This window comes from Oncorhynchus tshawytscha, linkage group LG28, assembly GCF_018296145.1.
Source record: "Oncorhynchus tshawytscha isolate Ot180627B linkage group LG28, Otsh_v2.0, whole genome shotgun sequence".
NCBI lineage: Eukaryota > Metazoa > Chordata > Actinopteri > Salmoniformes > Salmonidae > Oncorhynchus > Oncorhynchus tshawytscha.
The window spans coordinates 31,584,774-31,592,460 of record NC_056456.1 but is presented as its reverse complement, the minus strand read 5'-3'; the positions used below and the strand labels follow the sequence as shown (position 1 = coordinate 31,592,460).

Below are 7,687 nucleotides of genomic sequence, written 5' to 3'. Positions count from 1 at the left end.
TTCTGTTACTCTCTGTTCATCATCATATATATATATATATATATATATATATGCATAATCATTTTAACCATACCTACATGTACATACTACCTCAATAAGCCTGACAAACCAGTGTCTGTATATAGCCTTGCTACTCTTTTTTCAAATGTCTTTTTACTGTTGTTTTATTTCTTTACTTACCTACACACACACACCTTTTTTTTCTCGCACCATTGGTTAGAGCCTGTAAGTAAGCATTTCACTGTAAAGTCTACACCTGTTGTATTTGACGCACGTGACAAATAAACTTTGATTTGATTCTGTTGTCTTAATTGTATGGACAGTCCGTCTAATGTGGGGCCCAGATTTGATTTCACATTGTTACTATTTAATGATTTCTGTGGTAAACATGTTAAATTGGGAACAGATAACAGCATGTGGTAGAAAACCCTGTTGTCTTCTATTGTTATGAATCTGGCGAGAGACCAGTTTGTTCTTCCAGATTTATATTTCTGTCATTTCTGTTTTGTGTATGACAGACACCTGCTAAGATACTGAATTTGCATGTCACACAACCTTACTGGAAACATGGTTCTGGAAACTGATGAAGCTGTGTTTGTGGTCTATACTTCCTTTGCAAGGCTTCTCCAATGCCACTTCAGCAGGAAATACAGTGCATTTGGAAAGTATTCAGACCCCTTGACTTTATCCACATTTTGTTATGTTACAGCCTTATTCTAAAATTGATAAACTCATAAATCTACACACAATAACCCATAATGACAAAGCAAAAACAGGTTTTTAGCAGGAAAAAAACCCGTTGTGTTTGTGATAAACAATATTTTATCACAAACACCTAGCAGCTATAATATCATTTCACAGAAATAATTTGCTGGTGGAAATTACATCACATTTTGTAAGCTATGGACATAAAAACATATGTCAAATGTGTTCTGAATAGGAGTGTTTCGAAACATAATTGCACACTGATTCACTGCTTATCAGTTCATATGAGTGAGTTAAACTATACTATAAAACAATTGCTGTTTGAACAGTGAACAATTCAGCAATCATGTACAGTAAAGAAATGAAAGTCCCAAACTTGTGTCTTCCGTGCAGTGTGTTCTATTTTCTCTATGAGGTAATGAGGCTTTTACAGGAAATCTTGATGTGACTTTCATTTTTGTTAAGTTCCACTTTTTCAACATAGAAAAAAGGGAACTTGGAAGTTCAGTCAACAACTTCATGGTCTCTCACTCATAGACCAACTGGACCACTCTGTTCGTCTCACCAAGGCCTGGTAAAACACATTTTTATTGGTTCTGACCTACTGATCTTCTGTATTTCATGGGTGCTATCTGGGGGCTATTCAAACAATACTGGTATCTGGAAAATGTTCTTAGGATATGCATTGTATTAATATATTTCTTATTGATCAATATGTTGTTGATTTCAATTTTAATGAATCGTTTATTTAGCTCATAGGTTCTTGCATTATTTTGCAATGGTGACCTGGGTTTGGTTAGTTAGGTTTAGTTAATGACATAATTTATTGAATGCCTTAAATACCAGACTGTTTATGCATAGTAGGCTACCCTTCATTTCAACATCCCAAACTGCTGTCATCCAATAATGCATTTTTTCATTCACAGGTCATGATGTCTAATACAACTTGTCTCCGTGCAAACTCTACCACAGACTGCCTAGACCCAGCTTCTTTTGGTTTTTCTGTGGGATATGCTGTGGGTCTTCCTCTGTTCTTCATAGTTCTGGGAGTAGTGATTGCGCTGATCTATACCAAGCGCAGTAAATTTAGGAATATGTGGCAGTTAGATCAACTCAAGAGCACAGAGGTCAACACACGTCAGCTTGAGGGTTCCCAATACACGGCCATGGTCAGACCACCACCCGCTGATCATAGCCCTATCTACGAGAACTTCACTGACTCCAACAAGACAATCATCAACATGAAAAGGTAGGTTACATGATGATGATTAGTTTGGGTTGAAATGTTCAAACAAAGTACACTGGAAGTTGAAAGTTGATTAGGTCATTATATTGAGGAAAATCAGAGTTTGTCTTTGCCTTTTGCAAACTGTTCATTTCCAAGACTTCATGCCTCTTTTTTTTTCACGTTTGAATTGTATTAATCCTACTGTGTCTCAATGACTCAACAATGGACTTTTAACAGAGTTGACAAATGTTGACCACACGACAGTGAGCACACATAGGCCATGTTTGTTGTGGCGTAACTGTGCGGGAAAGCATGTTCTGATGTTGGCCCATCTGTCTACCTGTCTCTCCAGGTCACCCGCTGAACCTGAGGACGTATATCTGCAGTGTGATTTACCCGATGATGCAATTTACAGCAACGACATGTCCTGTAGCCTGGCCATACTGCCTCCTGAGGAAGATATTTATATAATGCCAGATGTTCTATAGTTACAGCCATAAAGATGACCCTATTCAAATCCAAACAGTCATATTTTTGTAGGACAGGAAGAGGAATCAAAGGAGCCAATATGTTCTGGTGGCTTTATGTTTTATCCACCTCTGAAGGAAACTTGGCCATATTGACAAAAACATTTGTCTTAATTAGAATCTTTTGCTTTGTTTTACAGACTAAAAAGTATGTTATTATGTTATTGTACATATTTTAGTCAGTCAGCCTGCTAGGTTCGGCACAGTGCAACAACTTTTTGGGGCAAATTTAAATATAAGTAGCAGTTTAGCCCAAAATGTAAAACATTTTTACAGTGAACTTTTTCAGTCTGTAGTTAGGGAGAAGTCAAAATGTACCCAATTGTTACCCAGAGGGGCGTGTTGCCTAAAAGATTGGCTGTGCTGTGTACACTGCCACTTCAGGAGGCGAGTCAAAGGATTCTTCCCCCCCAGTATGGGGCCCATTATGGGGTATTGTGTGTAGGCCAATGACAAAAAGTCTTCTCCATTTTAAATTCAGGCTGTAACAAAACACAATGTGGAAAAGTCAAGGGGTGTGAATACTTTCTGAAGGCCCTGTATAGCAGTCTTGTTGACAGGTCTCGAGAACGGTCTGGAGCCCACATATTGAGTGTCTCGGTGTTGTCTCGGTGTATGATACATTTGGACTCGGTCTTGACTCGGTCTCGGACAGTGGGGACTCATAAATAGTTGCCTAGACCAATGGAGTAAAAAAACTCCTAATTACCAGCTTCCATTCAGTCCAGTGTTGCAATTTTGTTTTTTTTTGCCAAAATTAGTCAACTTTAAAAACGATGTTGCGGGTGAAAATGTATTGGTCGCGGGTGCCAGATTTTTGGCGGTACTTCTAAATTGCACCACGACCGCCATGGCATTTCTCTTAAAAATATATACATATATTTCACTGTGACCTGCTGCCTCTGACTATCAGGCAGTGAGCAGGCTGTAACTGAGAGAGTGAGTCAGTGAGTGAGCATGTGAATGGGGGAGAGGGAGAGGGCCGAAGGGGTGCGTGTGTGCTTTGAGAGAGTGCTGCAGCAGAGTAAGCTGAGTCACGGAGGCAGAGCAGCACCAGTGCACTTTGTGACCACTGTTTACCTGTTGTAGGTAGGCTATTTAGGTTGGTCATTATGGAGGCACACCTTTTCCATAAAACATATATTAACACGCTAGAACAGCAACAAAGCATTGGAAAACGACTTTAGGGGCACTAGAGCTGTTTAGATAAGTTTGCTCAGAGGTGGTTTAAAGTAAACTGCATTCTTTAATGTCAGTTTCATTGTGGACTTTTCCCAGAAATGATATGTTGGCATGTTGGCCTATCATGGGCTATAGACTACCTGCATCTATCTCAGTAAACCACAGCAAAGTTTAATTGCAGTTATAAACCCAGATTTTAGTCAGTAGCCTATGCCTATTGAAATAACAAGTCAATCTCGCAAATAGACCATTTATAATTGTTTGCAGTCTTAACATCTGGCACAAAATGACGGCACAATTGACAGAAAATAGCCTAACGTTTGTTTTTTTAAGTTCATCCAAGTGTTTCTTGCGCAGAGATTGAGATGCTCTGTCCAACCTTCATCACTAAAAACTCTCCTTTCGGATTTATCTATAGTTATGCACATGCTACAATTATAAACTGGGTGGTTTGAGCCCTGAATGCTGATTGGTTGAAAGCCATGGTATATCAGATGTGGAATGACAACTTGTTTTGAATGCTATGATTAAGCAATAAAGCCCAAGGAGGTATGGCCAATATACCATGGCTAAGGGCTGTTCTTTGTGGTATATGGTCAATATACTACGACTAAGGGATATGTCCTAAGAACAATCATTAGCCATGGTAAATTGGCCATGTACCACACCTCCTTGGGCTTTCTTGCTTAATCATAATCATAATCAAAATAATCTATTGAGGGAAAATTATCTGGAGAGTTTAATAAGGGAGATTTATCTTTTCTCATGTGATATGTTCTTAAACTCGCAATAATTATTATTTTGATGGAAAAACTAATTGAGCTTTTTAGTCTGTCGTAAAAAATAAAGTCAATATTCCTTCTTAATTCAATTGAAAACAAAAAAAAAGTGGAAAAAGTGTTTATTGGATAAATGTGGCAAGTCCTCTTTTGCTGCAAAAAAATATTTGTGCTAGTTTTCAGGCCTTGTGGACGGGTTTTCCGATGTCATTGGGCTAGAAATTTTATCCAGACCTGGCAACCCTGATTCAGTCAGGGCATAAAACCACTTCGCTTGGCCAAATATATACACTCCTTTCTCAGAACATTAATATCTTAACATCCTTATCTATTATAGACATGTTTGCACACTGGTGAACCTATAGGCCTTCAGTGTGTGACAGGTTAGTACGGTGGTGAACCTATAGGCCTTCAGTGTGTGACAGGTTTGTGATTCTGAAAGGACAGCAACCGTAATACCAGTGAACTCATGTAGGAGACTGCACTTTTTGTAAAACACAAAGGTCCAGTGGTGTAGTGGAGGGTATATGCAGGTATAAACCCAACACAATCTCACACTCAATTCATGCAAATATGTACAAATAGAATTTCAGCAGATTTTGTGTGTTATTGTGTGGCTTAATTTGTGTGAAAAGACACACATTTTTGTGTGACTTCATTCATAGGAAAATACATTTTTGGGGGATGATGGTGTTGGTGCATGATGGGGTTGGTGCATGATGGGGTTGGTGCATGATGGTGTTGTTCTACACTGCCTTTTTTTTGTGTCCCACATTTATTCATATAAAAAACAAATGTGTTAACAACCCAATCTTTTTAATCAACCAGGTTGTCACCTAAATAATGACAATATAATACTAGCCTTGTTTTTTTAAATTTGTTAAATTAATGCCAATGCTGTTTTCTATGCTTGTTTTCACATAATACTTTGGAATACTTGTGCTATGTCGGATTTTATGAGGGTCGCCAAATTGGACTAAAAAGCTTTATTTGTCTGTTTTGTTTTGTGGTATCAATGAAGGTATTTGATTGTGTTTTTTCAGTGGGCATTGCGTACAGTATACTCACTTCTTAATCCCTACTGATGCGTATCGAAGTAGTGTAGTGGAGGTATACGACTTATCAATTATGTAGTACAACAGGGAAACCATGCACAAAGTAGCCTACACAATCGCAAAGCATGTGAAATATGCTCGCCACAAACAACCTAGTTTCAGCTGAATATCATCTGCAGGCAGCAAGAGTGTTCAGCTCTCAGCTGGTTTTGGCATAGAGCAGCTCACAGAAGAATGACGGTAGCCGGTAGGGTAGGAAAGACATTTCAACAGTAAATGCTAACTAGGGCAACAATGGGTCTGCAAACCAGGTATTGGAAAAGTTTAGTCCAAAGTGTTGGTCAGTTGGCTGTTTTTGATGCTCAATTAACATCATGTACTGTTTGCATCAGGGGCATAGACATGGATGGGCCTGGGTGGACAGAGGCCCACCCACTGGGGAGCAGGGCCCTGACAGGCCCACCCAATCAGATTGATATGGTTTGTGGATGTGGCATTGTTGTGGACTTAGACCATCAAATATGTGTATTTTTTTTATTTAAAAAAAGTGATCTTTTGAGAGTGAAAATCTAAATCTATAGGAAAATCTATAGGAAAACTCAAAGGACGAGGAGCCTACAATTCCCCATCTTGTTGATGTGCATAACTGAGGGAGAGAGTCTACCTTTTCATGGTTGTTACATCAATAAGACTGTAAAGTTCCCATATGTAAGAGAACTTCTGTGGTGTTTAACACACAGTCCAGTTCAAAGTGAGTGAGGGCAGGCCCTACTGCCTGTAAACACACAGTCCAGTTCAGAGTGAATGATGGCAGGCCCTATTGCCTGTAAACACACAGTCCAGTTCAAAGTGAATGATGACAGGCCCTACTGCCTGTAAACACACAGTCCAGTTCAGAGTGAATGATGGCAGGCCCTACTGCCTGTAAACACACAGTCCAGTTCATAGTGAATGATGGCAGGCCCTACTGCCTGTAAACACACAGTCCAGTTCAAAGTGAGTGAGGGCAGGCCCTACTGCCTGTAAACACACAGTCCAGTTCAAAGTGAATGATGACAGGCCCTACTGCCTGTAAACACATAGTCCAGTTCAAAGTGAGTGAGGGCAGGCCCTACTGCCTGTAAACACACAGTCCAGTTCAGAGTGAATGATGGCAGGCCCTACTGCCTGTAAACACATAGTCCAGTTCAAAGTGAGTGAGGGCAGGCCCTACTGCCTGTAAACACACAGTCCAGTTCAGGGTGAATGATGGCAGGCCCTACTGCCTGTAAACACACAGTCCAGTTCAGAGTGAATGACGGCAGACCCGTGTGGCAAATGGCTTGTTTGTATAAAGGCCTACTGTAGCTCTGATCGGCAATAGCACACCGGTCTGTGAAGACTCCGGTCCTGGACAAGACAGATGTTTTATTTACTGTAGTGTAACGGCCACTTTCGCACGGCCGTTTTCCCACTCTATATTGCTAGAGAAGTTTCACAAATGGCTTAGTATAGGTAATTCCCAAACATTCTAAAAAACAATTGAAAAGCGGAAATTACCATATCTAAGCAGTGGTGTAAAGTACTAAAGTAAAAATACTTTCATGTACTACTGAAGTAGTTGCTTTACTTTACTTTGCTATTTATATTTTTGACAACTTTTACTTCACTACATTCCTAAAGAAAAGGTTGTACTTTTTACTCCATACAGTTTCCCTGACACCCAAAAGTACTTGTTACATTTTAAATGCTTAGCAGGACAGGGAAATTGTCCAATTCACGCACTTATCAAGAGAACATCCCTGGTCTTCCCTACTACCTGATCTGGCGGATTCACTAAACACAAATGCTTTGTTTGTAAATTATGTCTGAGTGTTGGAGTGTGCCCCAGGCTATCCGTCAATAAAAAACAAGAGAATTGTGCCGTCTGGTTTGCTTAATATAAGGAATTTGAAATGATTTATACTTTTAATTTTACTTTTGATACTTAAGTACATTTTAGCAATTAAATGTTCTTTTCATACATAAGTATATTTAAAACCAAATACTTTTAGACTTTTACACAAGTACTACTGGTTGACTTTCACTTTTACTTGAGTCATTTTCTATTAAGGTATCTGTACTTTTAATCAAGTATGACAATTGGGTATTTTTTCCACCACTGTATCTAAGTGGTCGCTTGTCAGAATTTTTTTTTTTAAGTGCCATATTCCTCCTGGGGGTGGAAATGAA

The 7,687-nt window shown here is 39.2% G+C and overlaps 1 long non-coding RNA gene across 1 annotated transcript; it reads left to right on the top strand.

Annotated features, from left to right (window-relative positions):
* The first annotated feature begins 1,189 nt into the window (after positions 1-1,189).
* Positions 1,190-5,468, top strand: LOC112244628. The gene is made up of 3 exons (XR_002952618.2): positions 1,190-1,279; positions 1,632-1,954; positions 2,286-5,468. It is a non-coding gene; the product is annotated as an uncharacterized LOC112244628 (long non-coding RNA).
* Positions 5,469-7,687: the final 2,219 nt, after the last annotated feature.